Raw genomic sequence first — 14,672 nt, 5'->3', positions numbered from 1 at the left:
ATCAAGGACTTGCCCATGAAACATGTGGCCCAATTCTTTTAAGAAAAATGGAAACAAGTCTATCAAAGAATGCAAGGACAACATTCTTCTAAGAGACCCTAAGAGGACAGACTGTACAAATCTACTTGTTCTAGTAGTAAAAAGATTAGGCTAAACAGACCTTTTGGTCCTGAATAGTCAGTGTCAGGAATGTTGATAAGGATAAATCAAGAACACAGAGTATTAAGGGAAAAAAAAAAAAGAACACAGAGTGTTACTGGCTTTGAAACCACAGAGTCTACAAAGTTAGGAAAATTTTCCCAGTTCTATATTTGGCTATGTGATAGGATTTATTGGAATGGCTAAGATGTTCAGTTGGATTTTCATTGGTTTTTCTTGGAACACTGAATATACATAGAGCTCAATATAAAGAAACATGTAAAAATATGCATTTTTTAAAAAATAGAGCTACCCATCAAAGCTGTGTATTCAGAATATAACTACCTGCCCACTTGTGTCACCTGGCTTTTCGGCAGTCTGATTTTCCTCGAACAGAAGTCAGTGTTAATCTGCTAGGTATTTACCCCAAAGATACAGATGTAGTGAAAAGAAGGGCCATTTGTACCCCAATGTTTATTGCAGCAATGGCTACGGTCGCCAAACTGTGGAAAGAACCAAGATGCCCTTCAACGGATGAATGGATAAGGAAGATGTGGTCCATATACACAATGGAGTATTATGCCTCCATCAGAAAGGACGAATACCCAACTTTTGTAGCAACATGGACAGGACTGGAAGAAATTATGCTGAGCGAAATAAGTCAAGCAGAGAGAGTCAAGTATCATATGGTCTCACTTATTTGTGGAGCATAACAAATAACATGGAGGACATGGGGAGATGGAGAGGAGAGGGAGTTGAGGGAAACTGGAAGGGGAGATGAACCATGAGAGACTATGGACTCTGAAAAACAACCAGAGGGTTATGAAGGGGCGGTGGGAGGGGGTGGGGTAGGGTGGGAGGTTGAGGAACCAGGTGGTGGGTAATAGGGAGGGCACGTACTGCATGGAGCACTGGGTGTGATGCCAAAACAATGAACACTGTTATGATGTAAATAAGCAAATAAAAATAAATAAATTAAAAAAAAAAAAAAGAAGTCAGTGTTAATAACGCTATTTTCCGTAAGGCATGTCTTCCTTCCACCCCTAGGGCAAGACTGTGCTACTGACATGGCAGACCGTGAGGAACAGATACACATTGGGGAAGTATGGCAGCTAGCTCAAACTGGGTACATTATCCCTATAGCTGTCCATGTAGCTGCTGAGCCATAGGGAGAATGAGATTAATTACAGGAAATGAGGACACATCAAAGGCAAGGAAATGGCAGATCAGAGCTTCCGGCTAAAGGCACCAAGTCCAGAACAAATGGGGGTCATGTCGAAGTCAACAACGACAGAAGTCAAAACAGAATGAAGTGAAGCCAGGTTAGAGGAAGGTGAACGATGTGGCATCCAGGGGCTCAAGGGGTGCATACTTGTGGAGGGATTCTGGGGCTGGACTCACACCCGGGAGGGTAGTGGAAGGCCAGGAAAACCATAGAATGCATAGTATAAAAACCATAAATTATTGCTTTTGCGATACAGTTAAATGCTAGCAGGGGCAGGGAGAGAAAGAAGGACAGAAGGCAATTAACAGGTGCACACATGATGACAGGGAGGAAATGACGGTGGGAGGGAGCAAGAGAGGAAGGGCGGAAGGGAGGGGGCGAGGGAGGCAATGAGTCAAAAACCAAAATTAACATGGATTCATAAACTGGAGGTAAACTGGAGTGAACAGAAAATCCCAATACATAAGTTCATGTCAGGACAAGCTAATAAGCACGGGCTCTGCCCACAAGTAATTTACTATTTAGTGACCCTGCTTAAATCACGGCAGGCTGGGCACATGGGACAGCGTCGTCATACAAGCAAGAGGAGACAGGTGTGGCGGGGAACAGGGAGAAAGCGAGCACAGAGGGGAATGGGAATGAATGGTAAACAGAGATAGAACAGAGTGAAACAGGGAGGCAGGGGAACTCTGGTTTTCTAAGATTAGAGTTTGGGGAGGGGAATTCTGTTACTTGAGCATAGCAAAAATTACCCAGGGTGAAAAGAACGACAGAAGCCTTCTGGAATGGGAGGGCGGATTCGAGGTATTTTGGGCACGTGCACACCCACCCTTGCTGCAAGTCTCAAGCTAGTGCCAATCTCAAAGTCTAGAACCCTCTCTCAGAACCTAAGATGCTGATGTTCAAGGGAAGGCTGAGCCACCAACAGCCCATCACAGGGATGGGGAACAAGGGCTCCACAGGGCCATTTCGTCATTGCATTCTCACAAGAGCTCAGCCAGGAGCTCACCAAGGTGCCTTCCCCCCAAGCCGGGCTGCTCCCCACAAGCACAGGCGAGCCATTCTTTACCCTCTGTCTACCTCTCTCTTGCCTCCTGCTTCCCTCTCCTTTCTCCCCGCTTTGCTCCCAATCTCAACCTCTCTTGATCCCTTTCTCTCTCAGGAAACGCACAAAGCTCAGCTTCCACAGCACAAGAGTTTTCTGCTCGCCCCTGGAAGACCCGGTTGCCAGTGTGGTTCCTTTTTGTCTTTTTCAGGGTCATTCAAGCGCAAACGGTGACGAGTAACAGATTATAATGCAGCTCCAATTAAAATCCTTGGATGTCACAACGCACTAATGTCAACATATTGTTGTAGCAGCTGTCCAGGACTAGGAAAAGGAAAGTGGATTTTGGGTTTTTGTTTTCTTTTCCAAAATCTGAAAGCCTAAAGAGACTTCTTAAAAACTCAAAGCAGAAAGACCAGAGTGGCAGGACAGGGTGTGGGAAAGCAGGAAATATGCAGAAGTGGCGCCCCTGGGAAGCCGTCTCTAAAGATGGGATGGATTCGACAAGCGGCTCATCAGAGGACCCGGATGCTCAGCTTTTAACTTATTTTTGCAAAGCAGGTATTTTTGCAAACAAGAATTAGAGAATGGCCTCCAGCTAAATTGCAAGCAGTCCCCGAAGAGCAAACCCTCAGAGGGGAGAGTCACTGAAGAAGAAAATGAAGATGACAAGGCTGTTGCTTCTTAATAAACATGATCACATTTTCGGCATGCATTATTTATTACTTTTCTTTCACTGATTTATTGTCCTAAAACGTGTAATCTAATATGGAGAGGAGCACACACATGCCTTCACAGATGTCCCGGAGACTTTCTTGTATTTCACAAAAAGCAAAACACAGAAGAACCCCAAACATTCAGGAGGTCTCAGTTTGATGTGATCGCTATAAACAACTCAAATCTGGTTTTTCTTCTCTTCTTTACCTCCTTGCTTTTCTCCTTCTTTAAAAGATACATAAATAGAATGAAATCGTTGTCCTCGAAAGTGATAAAACAGTCACTGTAAGCACCTTCTACAGGTCAGGGGCTTTCTTAATGACATTACTGATCTGGCAGAAGAAAAGAGCCCCTCCCCCATTTTGCATGCCCAGCAGCAAAGGCTCAGAGAGGTCAAGTGACTTGCGGGAAATCACAGAGCTAGAAATTGCTGAGCTGGGATTAAAGCTCTAATGCCTGGCTGCTGGCTTAATTGGTAAACCGCTCTGTCTCTGTCCAAAGTAACAAAGCCAATGAATGCGAGGCCTGGGTTTGAACCAGATTAAATCCGAGTCCAGAACCTGAGATCTTTTCCACTAACCACATTGCCCTTCAACATATCACACTTCCTCTGAAATCAGTCAATCCTGTGACTTACATAAGAAAACAACAAAAAAGTAACCTTTGACACTGCTTCTATTCTGCCTCTTTGGACTTTTTCTTCCTTTTTTCTTTACGCTTTGTTCCGATATAGTTCACAAACAATACACATAACCACTTCTTGAGCCTTTATGTGGACTTAAATTCCTAGCATCCAGTATTAAGAAACTAATAACCATCATTAATTAGGAAATACACTGAGTCACTATCAACCATACAGAGCTAAACTCTTTTTTTTTTTCCCCTTTTCTGCTACTGCTTCCCTTCCCCTGATGGGAATTAACAAGAAACACAATTAGGAGTCTCTAAGAACACCTTTTGTTGGCTTTTCTTCCAAGAAGGAAATGAGTACAAAGTCAGTGCTGAGCTCTTCTGAAACTGTTGGCATGGGGCTTTTAACATGACCTGCGGAGGAGAATCTGACACGTCAGTTTAGGGATGTGTACTAAAAAGCAAAAGGCCAGCGGAAGATGCTGGGAACCAGAGCTGGGAGATGGGGGTATGGGTACTCAACAGAGGGCCAAAGGGAGCGTGAACCAAAAGTGTGCTGGGTAGACTGAAGGCAAAATTTAAATCTTCGACATTGACCTTCATTCACTGTGTTTGTGCACATGTGTTTTTTCCTGATTATAATAATAAATCATGTTCTGTATAGAAAATGTGGAAGTCATAGAAAAATATAAAGAAAAGCCCCACTTATGATAAATCATAATAATATATTACATAACAAAATACCATCTTTAATATATCTACCTATAGTTACATCTGTCTATAAATATACTGTAGCCATAAGTAAATATCATAATATTTATAGGGTCATAATATACATTTGTTTACTAATATGCCTTTTTCACCCTAATCAATATATTAGGGATTTCTATCTTTATAAGCATGGATTTTTAATGATGGGTGACAAACTTTTGTATAGTTATTTTAAAAAATAATCAATGCCTATTATTTAACATTGCAGTTGTTTCTAATTTTCCCTACCTTATAAATACTTCACTGGAAATAATTTACATATATCTTAATGTGGGTATAACTTCTACTAAGTTCCCAGAAACAGAATTATTTTGTCATGGACCATGTTCACCCCAGAGGCATGTAATGAATTGGCAAAATGTTCTTCGGAGAGTATGACCAATTTGAACTTTGTCATGTAGTATGTGAAAGTGTCCCTGCTCATTTCTCCTGCACTCCCCAATACTGGATATGGACATAAAAAATACACCAGTAATCGGATAGCCAAAATAATAACAGCGATCCTAATAATAATGGTACTTGGTATTTTAAATTGCATTTAAGATATACTAACTTACACATGTCAATATTTTGTAGCAATCAACCGGGTTAAAATGTAAACAAAAATAAAGAATTAATAATAACAAATGTGCACTCCAATGGCCCGGGTGCAAACAGTGAGTACTGACTGAACAAGAAAACCAATACTCCAAGGCAGGAGTGGGTAGAGGATGGCTGGTTGATGCTAAAATTATACTGTTTTTCTAACAGACCACACAGCTTAGCCCATAAGAGCTTAGCTATGAGAAAATGTGTCCTAAATGGGGTTGAGACAATTTCTTGAAGAGAAGAGCTTGTTTTCCTTAAGATCTTTATCCCTTTTCCCTACCCTATCTAAATTAGGAAGATGACTCAGTTTTTTTCCCATATGGGAAAGACATATTTTCCTCAGAGTCATCTATGAATCAGACTCAAGATGAAATCCACCATCTGGGTTACTGACAACAAGTCTTAGGAATGAAGCCAGGTGACCAGGTAGAAAATAGCCAGAATAGGGCATAAAAGTAACAGTCATTTGCAAATCAAAGAATAGAGACCTCCCTGGAAAGTCTTCTTCCTTAATTTGCATGACCATGAACAGGGGAGCTTCCCTTCACCTTAAGGCAACATGGCGCCTGGTTCATCTCTGAGGCGTGGGATCAGGCAAGCCAGGGTATTTCAATCTGGCTTCTGTCTCTTACCAGCTCTGTGACTATAGACAAGTCGACTTGCCTTTTTGAGCCTCGCTTTTTTCCTTGTCATTTGTGAAATTGTTATAAATACTCGCTCCTTCACAGTGCTGATGTGGGGATTAAAGGAAACAATGATGCAAAGAACTTAGCACCAGACTCGCATGTAGGAAGCCCTCAATGAAACGTCAGTCTCCTGATCTTCTCAGCTTCAACATCACCGTCATCCCCAAAGGAACCCCTTCTTTCTAGTCACCCTCTACCTCGCGACGGCGTCTTGAGTTTCTGGGTGTTTTGTTCTTGTTGTTTCTTAACACAACATTATCTTGAAATAAGCTTATTTGATTTCGTGTTTATCCTCTGAATCCCTCACTTGAATGCAGGTCATCTGAGAGCTTGGATCTCTTCTGTCTCATTAAATACCTAGGACGGGGGCTGACACTTAGTAGGCATGCAATAACTCTATGTTGAAAAATAAGAAATCTATCAATTGGTGTTCATGTACGTACAGATACATACATGCTTCCAAACCACCAGTGTTCCCTTGGCTAATTAATATCCTTTCTCTCTCTCTTCCTCCCTCTCCCTCTCATACTCTCCTCCCTCCTTTTTTCTTTTTTCTTTCAGCAAATAATTATTGAGCCAACCTCTTTGTTAAACACTGGGGATACATTCATGAACAAGACAGAACATTCTGGAAAGAGCCTAGGGTTCAGATTTCTCTCTTCATCTCACTTCTTCACCGTTCCTTCCTGATGCATCACTCAGACTTCAGCTTCAACTCCACATACGGTGGGGACTCAGAGAACCCTGTTCGATTCTTGGGGTTCTTGTCAAGTAGCTGCCAATGACCACCCCAGACTCCATTGTCTGTGGACTTCTGGCTTTGGCCATATTTTACTTTTCTATAAAATATGCTATTTTGTTTCGAGATCTGCTGCTGTCCACCAAAAATACAACTCTGTTACTAACCCTGCCAGCTCCTGAATGATACCTTTGTGGACACTAAAAACAATTTAATGGCATGTCACAATAGCAATTCACTCTGTTAATAGTGCCGCTCAATAATACTATATTGCATAAACCTCCTCCAGTCATCTGACAAATAATTCACCTTTACTCACCCCACAGTAAGCTCCATTTCACTAACAAATATATTTCTCCCCAAACCTACAAATATTCAGCATCTCTGTCCTATGACAATAGCTATTTTTTTTTCGGGATGAGGTCAGTGGTATCATGTTTCCATTACCTCTCACTGGCTCAGTCTCAATGACAACCTTTTTCCACGCAGGCCATCAAATTAGGGGACAACACAGTTTCTGATGTCTCGCTCACATACCAGTGAATGAACACTTCGTGACTACACAGGCAGGGAAGCATTGCTCTTTGTGGACATCCGTTCTGCCAAACCCAATCTCTGTGTGTGTGTGCCGTAAAACCAAGCTACAAGGACCGTTCACCTCCCTCAAAACTAGTGTTCATTACATTTATTATTTCTGTCAAATGGCTCCTTTTGTGGCAGGAGGCACAGGGGTTCTTGACCTGGGGGTCTGCAGACCCCAAGTGATCTATGAGTTCAGCCACTTTGTGAATGTCAATTTTTTTTTTTAAAGTTACTTTCACCAATCTTTACCTGGAATGCAGTATTTCTTCAATTAGAAGTGCAGGTATCAAATCACGGGGACCCGTGACTTTAGCACCAGTACAAATCACGGATATCATATCACACTACCGTTGTTACAGAGGCTCTCCTATCCTGGACATGTATTAGGATCTCAACATGAGAGTAGTTATTAAACCTCCTGATAGATCGGATTATTCAGTGTGGGAACCCAGAAGTACATGTATAACTACATCAAAAACTGTTTTTTAAAAACATACCTTGATAACTGAATTCTATGTAATTATTTCTTTGTCATTTAAAAATGGTAATTTATTTTGTGCATTTTATGCATTTGAAAACGGTATTCTGGGAAGGGGCCCATAGTCTTTACCATGGATCGATAACACACCCAGGAGGCGCTGCAGGGGTGCGCGGCGGCAAAGAGACTGTGGCTGAAAGCCAGGTGCACTCGGGCTCAAATCTTGATTTTTCAGTAACAAGAATAATAATAAAGCAAGTACCTCTAAAGTGCTTGCCATGTGCCAGGCACTATTCTAAACCCTTTGCATGCAATTAATTCATTCAATCTAACTTGTCAGATTTGTGCTCTTAGTACCCTCCACCTTATGAAGAAGGAAGGGGTCTGAGACTCGGAGATACTAAGTAACATGCCAAGATCACTCAGCTGGTTAGGCAGAAAGTGAGGCTTAAGCCCCGAAAGAATTGCTCTCCCCATCCCCACTCCCCTCTCCCACATCAGCCATAACAGAAACAAGACTTTTGTATGCAACATCCGGTTACTCCCCAAAATAACCCTCTAAACTCGCTCTGACCATCCTCCTCTTCATTTTTGAGATGAGATAACTGAGATTACAGAGAAGCTGAGCAAGGTGCCCCAAGCAATACAGCTTGGAAGTGACGCCAGACAAATGCCAAATCCAGCTGCCCACTGCCTGTTTTGCAAATAAAGTTTTATTGGCACACAGCCACTCCCATTTGTAGAGGCGCCGTCTGTGGCCACTTTTATGTTGCAATGGCAAAGCTAGGAGTTGCTGTAGAGGCCAAATAGCCTGCAAAGGCCTAAAATATTTACTGTCTGGCTCTTTACAGACAAAGTTTACCGACCCCGTTCTCAATCATCGTGGGCTAAGCCAACTCTAGTCTCTGCCTGTCACTTACTGGCTAGCAATGAGGCCCTGAGAAAGAAAATCACCTAAACTCTCAGTATCACAAGCTGTAAAATGAGTGTCTAGTGGTCTCCATAACTCAGGATGGTTGGGAACATGAAATGCATGCAGAGTTTAGCACAGCTCCTGGCATATGATAAAGGTTCCAGAAATTTGGTTTGCTGTCAGTATCACTATTATTTTCCCTTGAATCTGTTATCAGACCTCATGTCATCTTCTAAAAAGTTTAACAGTCCATAAAGTCAAGCTGGCAATTTCTGGTCATGTCAACCCACGGGAGAAACCGGGTTTGCTGGACGATGCTGGGCTTGTGTTTCATTGTTTGAAAATGTAATCTGCCTCTCCGATTAGGACAACACTGCCCTCTGAAACAAGCCAATTACTGATCAATGAGCTGGTCCTTCCAGAGACATTAGCCCTGCTCAACCAGTTCTTTCATTATGTATGAAATTCAGCCCCCAATGGGCTCAAGTGATGGGAACTAAACCCGGGTCACAAATCACCCAAGACACGGGAGCCTGATTGTAAATGAACACAAGGGTTTGAACCCATGGGGTGAAGAACAGCATCAAGCAAAAAGATCCCTGGTGGGAGGATGGGGCCAGTCCAGGGAAGAGAGTAAAATTACATAAAATGGATTTTTTTTTTTTTAGAAGGAAAGAATGCCAACCCCATTTCTTGCATGCTGCTTCCCAGGGAAGCACTGGCTGATGCTAAAAAGGAATTGTCTCCCCAAAGCTCTGTCAACAGAGGCAAAAAGGAAATTAAGATGATTACATATGTTTAGAGGAAATTAAAGTGTTTTGGCTTGAAGTTTGCTTTCTCTATCAACCATATTCAGCAGGCAATTACTCAACACTCCATTTGGCCTGGAAGACACTGCTTTAATATGGAGAATCCTTTTTATAAGCTCCCTTTAAAAATTAAGGCAGCAGAGGAAGGTGGCTAGGAGCTCAGTTTGCAGTCTGACATGCATGGATTTGAAGCCCAGCCTCTTACTGCCTGACTCCTTTCTCCTAGGCTCAGTTTTGTCATTCAGAAAATGGGATCTTGTTTGTATTAAGGGCCTAAATACTTGGGCTCCCTGTCTTCCTATGCTCCTTGCCAGCTAACTGTTCTGTGTACCCCTTTCTCATGCCTAGCTTGGCACGTGACTCACGTCATCTATCGGAACGTTTGCAAATGGAAAGCAAAACAGAAAACTGAAAAATGTTTACATGACCTGGCTTGCTCACTTTTTCCCTCTGCAGTTGGTACAAGAAGAAAATGCATAGGCTACCTTAATGGATAACGAAAGATGCTTGGGCTGGGGCCAGGTCGCCCCAGCCATCAGAGCTGAGGCTGTTCTCTATCATCCCACAGCTAGCCAGTTCCCAACCATGTGAGTGAGCCCAGCCAAGCTGAGCAGAGCCCCTAAGCCAACCTGGAAGCTGACCACAGATTTATGGACAAGGCCACCCGAGATCAGCCCAGCCTGGTCCAGCTCTGCCAGACCCCTCAGACTGGTGAGCGAAATCAATGTTTATTGTGTTATGTCACCCAGGCTCAGGGGTATTTGTTATGTAGCACAGTCCTGTCGACAGATAACGGATACAGATCATATTTACTTCACAGGCTTGTCTTGAAAAATAAATAAGATGATACCTAGTCAGCTCAGAAGACGGAGTTGGTATCTGACAAGGAGAGGTGGTTCGAGATCCTGGAATTGTTACTGACCTGGGATACTTACGAGAGATATTAACCTCGGTTTCGTCTCTAACCCTTGTATGTAGTCATCAGTTGTATTCTTTGCCTTGGGGAAGGCATGTGGCTGAGGAGCAAGCAGAAATACTTTCTACCTCTCCTTGGCTTTTATCTCCAAAAGCCCCAAAACCCCTTGAGAGACTTAGAGGATTTGTAACAGAAGGTTAAGAAAAAGAATTTGTCCAGAGTTGAGAGTTGAGGGAGGGTCTTCCTCTGCCCTACCTCCCCACACCCCATCCCAGATAAACAAGGGGTTCTACTTCACTAGAAGGAGGAGAAAAGAGGACGGAGGGAAGAGTGCTCAGCTGATGGAAGCCAACGGCTCAAGGACTAAATGACTCTGTTGTGTCTAGGCAGCCAGAGTCCAGAAACATAGAGGAAAGGGATCCCATACCAGATCAGATTTAGAAAGTTGTGTCTGCTTTGCTGAAAACGGGAATAAACTTGAAATCCAGAAAATGAAACTGATATCCCCTTCCATGTCTTCAGTTTGTTGTCCTGAGACTCACACTTTCTAGGTGACAATGATGGAATGATTTTTGTTGACAGGGGACATCACTACGTTCACGGTCCAAGTACCACCTCTATTGGTAAGAAAAGCAGAGTTTTTACAGTTAACGTAGATGACATTTTACATAATATCTATCAGTAGATGATCTTGTCTCCAACAGATCATGTCCTAGGAGAGAGAGTAGAGAGGTAGAGATTCGGGACAGACTCAATGATCTTTACATGATGACCCTGGCTGCCCCAGACCCATGGGGAAGACCATTCCACAGAAAGAAGTCCCACCCTGGCAGTCTTCAGGCTGTATCTGGCGAGGAAATGTATTTTCTTTGGCTTGCTCAGTGTTTATACACTTAAAATATGCTATCAAGCTTTAAAAATCAAGAAATATCTTTCTAAACACACACACAGAGAGGGAGAGAGAAATCCAGATTTCTGGCTTCTTTTGAAAAGAAGTAAAGGAAAACATTACGTCACTCATGGAGCATGAAACTAGAGCTGGGAGCAGTGGCTCTCCTTAGAGCCAGAGTGTGCCCTTCAGTCTGCCACAGTCCCCACCACTCCCTATAGCCTTGCCCGTTAAAGGTGCTGGGCCAAGAGTCTGTTCTCGCATCCTTAAGAGTGGATGAAAATTTCTCTGTACCCATGATTTTTTTAAAAGTGGAAAAAGAAAAGCTAGACAGAGGAGGCTATGTATTTCTTGCCCACTGCCTCATTTAATTTTCCCAACTAGGTTTTGGGCATTTGATGAGCACCTCTATATTTAATCCTTAAAATGACTCGGTGACAGCATGGATGTGATTTCAAAAGGGAGATAACTTGAGCTAGATCTATTGTTTTCACCAACACTTTTTACTGGTACACACACATATACACATCTAGGGATTAACAGTTGAAGGACCACTGGGAAACAATGCTGCTTTTCTTTATGTGAAGTATTTTTAATTTTTCCCTAAATAGAAATATTTGTTTTCCAAGGAGCCCTACATATCTGCTGGGGAAAAAAAAAAAAGGTTTATCGCTGGAACTTTAGTAAGATTCTGGAAAGCCCGCAAAAATGTTATGGCAAATGGGGGGGGGGGGAAGCCATTTGTAAAGAAGTACTATTTGTATCGAATATCATGAGAAAATAAGTGCATCATGACAATTTTGTACATCTTCTATGATTTGATTGTCAGTAATGAAGCCCACAGGAGAGTGATAAATGTGCAGAGGAAAAGTATCTATTTCACTTATATGGCAAATTATGCAGCTCAGAGCTTGATAGCACTTGGCAAAATACAAATGTATTTGAATGGAATTCAAATTGTTGCTCTCTGCCTAAGACACAGGTAATATCACCAGGGGTCCTGTCTTTGGATTTTTATAAGAGGTAAGAGTTTAAGTAATAGTAGCAGTATTACAAAATTACCTTTAAACACTGAAAACATTTTTACTTTGTTACAGGGTGTAATTTCCACTTTTCCCCTCTAATGGCTCATATACAGAAAATGATACACTAATGCAATTTTTCAAATTTAGTTACCTTTTTTTGTGTTCTAAAATTATACGTTCTCATCATTTGCCCTGTTTGTCAGTCTCCAGGATCCATTTATTTCCCTGTTCTTATGGTTCCATAATTTATCTTCTTGTCACAGAACTTTCATAAACTTTTTTTTTAAGATACAAAATACTTGCAATAAACTCTGACAAAAATGCTTCCAGTTCAACTTTTGAAATCTTTCAATTATGTTTTGAACGATTATCATACTTTCTAGTGTTGCTCTGCTGTGAAATCTCTCGTGGAGTGACATCTTACTAGGGTAGGGGGAAAATTACTTGAAAAGAGACTCACTTCAAACCATTTATATTTCTTTGCCTCTTCACTTTTGAATCTATAGATTTATATTCATAATCATGCTACACAGAGAAGAGAAAAAAGGACTGATAAAATGAGAATTGTATCTGTAGTAGATGGAAAACACTATTCAGTCAAACTACAATTATCAAAAAGGGGTGTGGGATGGAGGGAAATTGTGTTTCTGTGAGCCTTTGGATACCAGAGGGAGGTGGAAAGAGAAGTCCAGCACTAAAGGGGCTCATTCAAATGAAACCAAATCAAACCAGGCCAAACCAAGCCAAGACAGGCCAAACCAAGCCAAGACAAACCAAACCAAACCAAACCAAACCAAACCAAACCAAGCCAAGCCAAGCCAAGTCAACCCAAGCCAAACCAAACCAAACCAAACCAAACCAAGCTAAACCAAGCCAAGTTGAGCCAAACCAAACCAATCCAAACCAAACCAAACCAAACCAAACCAAACATAGTGGTCTCAAGTGATCAGAAGTGCTCAATATTAAATTTGGAGCAACGTGCCATATCTTCATTATCATGTGGGGATGCTCTGTGAACACCCATGTTAACTGGTTTGTGGATTGTTTTGGGATTGTTCAGCAAGCTAATCTGTGATGCTGAAGGTATGACAGAAGGCCTTGGCCTGTGCCATTCAATGGAAACATAAAGAGAGCTGCATATGTAATGTAAAATTTTCTAGAAGTCACGCTAAACAAGCAAATAGTAATGAATACCATTAACTTGATAATATATTTTATTTAACTCAATAGAGCCCAAATGTCATTGTAGCAGCTAATCATTGTAACAAATCATTGACGAGATTCTTCTACATTTTTTTCTCATACTAAGTCTTTGAAATTCCAGGTATATTTTATATTTCCAGAGTATCTCACTTGGGATTAGCAGCATTTCAAGTGCTGGACAACAGTATGTGGCTCATGGCTACTGTGATGGGCGAAACTGTTCCAGACCGTCTGCCCTAGATTCAGGGGTCCTGATAAGAAGCCCTATAGAACTTGACCTCTCTTACCACAGAACTTAGCTTCATTCTTGCCATGGTTTGATTGGCGGGGTCTCTCTCATTGGCTTAAGTTTGGTGGTACCTGGCTATAAACAGATCCATTTTGTTCACTGTTATAACACTAATTTCAGAAACAGTAGGTGCTCAAGAAAATTCATTGAATAGAAGAGTTAATAATTCAACGAATGGATGGATGTTTATATTTTGTGAAAAGAGAGACCTTTTTGAAGGAGAATCTGGTGCAGGAGACTCTATGAGTTCCCCACCAAGATCCCCTACTGGTGCGGCCTCCCACTGCTATTGTGAGAGGTGGCAGCTGGCTACCCACAACTGCCACCCCGCAGAATTGTTCTCAAAAGCTGGCAGGTGCCAACTTACCTGAAAAGTTACGACACCTCCCTGCCACCCACAACCAATGTCTGACTGACACTGGGATACAAAATCCATCCTCCTTGTCTCTAAAGAGGAGAAACCCACTGGGCGTTAAGTTCCAGAGCCCTCCGTCTGTGCTTCAGACCAAAGTTAGACTTTACCCGGGACCACATCCTTCCTCAGCATTGTCTTGCTTCCCTCACACCCTTACAGGTTTTACTGCAATCACTCAGTAAATCACCCATACCCAAATCCTTACCTCAGGCTCTGCTTCTAGTGAACCTGACATAAGGCACTATAATTCTGTTTTGTCATGTTTTAACTCTTCTTCCTCCCTTCCTCCCATCCTTCCTCTTTAAAATTTAAATCCATTTGTTTCTAACAAAATCTTTCCCAAATATCTTTCCTTACTAACCCTCAAACTATCAATATGTTGCTTTATAAGAACCATTTATCAGCGTAGCCGAAGCCTTCAAAGGCATTTGGGTTTTTTTATCTGGATATTTATTTCACTCCACGAAGTCACTGTAAATTCTCTGAGTGTGCCGATCAAATCGTTGTGGTCAACAGCAAAACCCACAACGACACAATTTTACAATTCTCCTGAGTGATAAAAGGGGAGTGATAATTCTGTCATTCCTCCATGTGGCCTTGCTGTAACGTTGAGT

At 41.9% G+C, this 14,672-nt stretch overlaps 1 protein-coding gene across 5 annotated transcripts in view; it reads right to left on the bottom strand.

Moving 5' to 3' along the window:
* The window catches only part of TSHZ2 (teashirt zinc finger homeobox 2), a 440,356-nt gene that overhangs the window by 292,823 nt on the left and 132,861 nt on the right, over positions 1-14,672 (bottom strand). The gene's annotated exons all lie outside the window — the stretch shown is intronic.

Source organism: Meles meles, chromosome 16 (genome assembly GCF_922984935.1).
Source record: "Meles meles chromosome 16, mMelMel3.1 paternal haplotype, whole genome shotgun sequence".
NCBI lineage: Eukaryota > Metazoa > Chordata > Mammalia > Carnivora > Mustelidae > Meles > Meles meles.
Note: the sequence above shows the minus strand (reverse complement) of the source record. Positions and strands in the feature narration are given on the sequence as shown.